The 1,875-nt window shown below is 38.8% G+C and overlaps 1 pseudogene; it reads right to left on the reverse strand.

Annotated features, from left to right (window-relative positions):
- Window positions 1–441: 441 nt before the first annotated feature.
- Window positions 442–1,107, reverse strand: LOC126004073 (pre-mRNA-splicing regulator WTAP-like; annotated as a pseudogene).
- Between the last annotated feature and the right edge of the window lie 768 nt (window positions 1,108–1,875).

A 1,875-nucleotide genomic window follows, 5' to 3' on the forward strand; every position in this document is an offset into this window, starting at 1 on the left:
ATAGAGTCTCAGACCAGTGGGTTAGAACAGAATATCCAGAGATAAGCCCCCAAATATACACTCAACTAATATTTGACAAAATAATAAAGAACTTGAAATGGAACAAAGACAGGCTCTTCCACAAATGGTGTTGGAAAAACTGGATAACAACCTGTAAGAAATTAAAGATTGATCCATACTTCACACCTTACACAAAAGTCAACTCAAAATGGATTAAAAATCTTGAAATCAACCCGAATCTATAAAGCTTATTGTGCAGAAAATAGGCAGAACATTCCAAAACCTATGTTTCTAGGTTTTCATTTCTCCAAACTCTCTGAAGACACCACGTGCTACAGAGTTAAGACTTCTGTTTCTCCCTATATTTTCTTCAAACAGAAACTTTTCTAAAGTGTCTACATGTTCTAGAAGGGACATTTTTTGGAGAAGGCCACTTCTTTTTTAAAAGTCTGACTCCATCAGGCCTCTGTAGCAAGGGAAAAGGGGGAAGAGGAAAAGAGCTGAAATACAAGGTTAATCTGTTAAATTTTACATTAACCATTACAGGCTGGACAGTAAAGAATGTGGTTTTTTTTTGGTTCAGAGTCTGAGTCTTGGTGTGGAAATGGTACTTGGCTCCCCAGCAGTTTCTTGCAGTGGGCTTGTCAGGGAGTCTTGACGGGAGAGTAGCAATTGTTTACCTATCAGGTGTAAACTTCTAGGCACTCAGTTTATTTTAAGTTGTTCCAGTTCACTTTTCATTTTTAGGAAAAACAAGTTGATTGCTGGATCTACCATAGTTGATCTCAGTTGGGCAACACTAGGCTGTTGAACTTGCTTGAGGTACTGGAGCTGAGTAGTGCACTTCAGCACCTCTTGTTCCTTGGTCGCCAGTCACATGACAAGGATGTTGTCCCTTCAAGCAGACTCTTGCTGATGCTGCTTCAGTTTCTCTTCAGACTCCCTTAAGCCAGTTACATCATTAGAATTAAGGTCTGTGTACTTGCCCTCCAAAGCTTGTATGTATACCTCATATTGCTTCCACATTAGAATTAATTCATCTCGTGCCATAACTTTGAAGTCCCTTTCACTCAGTCGAACTTTTTCGGGAAGAGATTCCTTAGTCATTTTGAACTCTCTCCTGACAGTGCCGCGCAGGCGCCGCCCAAGTCCATCACATAGAGGCTAAGGCCAAGGCTGCCTTGCCTGCTCAATGTCCCAGGGCCTATTCCAAGACCTATATATCAAAAAAGTCTTTGAGGATAGATTGCCAATCTACAACAAGCTAGACACAGAGGGGACTACTAATACTAGCAGCCCAGGTGGCAATGGAGGTCGATATGGGATGCATGCTGGGAACAGGAGTGGAGGGAGATCAACATTGGTGGTGAGAATGCCCCTGATTCAATGTCACTATGTACCTAAAATATTATTGTGAGAGATTTGTAATCCACTGTGGTCAAAATAAAAATTATTTAAAAAAATGTTTTTTTTGAGGGTTGACCATATGCCAGACATGATTTACTCACTTATATCAGGAAAGTCATGTGACATTGGTACATGGAGACTCATAAATATAATAAAATATTAGCTATGCAAGGTTATCCAGAGATAATATTCCAAACAGGTTATTTGGATTCAGATGCATGCTCTTCTAAAAAAAATGGAGGTCATATTGCTTTATTCCATAAATTCTTCTTTGGTATAAGGTTTTGTATTTTTAAATTGCTTTAATACATTACAATTATCATTGAAAGTCAAATTTTTCATCAACTACTTAATGGTAAAATTTCTAGATAGGTGTTCTTTTTATTTGTTAGTTTGGTTCACTTATAGTAGTACTCTGGTTTTCAGTGCTCAAGTGTCACTTCTGGTGGTGCTCAGGGAAACAAGGGA

The sequence above is a fragment of the Suncus etruscus genome, chromosome 1, assembly GCF_024139225.1.
Source record: "Suncus etruscus isolate mSunEtr1 chromosome 1, mSunEtr1.pri.cur, whole genome shotgun sequence".
NCBI classification, from domain to species: Eukaryota; Metazoa; Chordata; class Mammalia; order Eulipotyphla; family Soricidae; genus Suncus; species Suncus etruscus.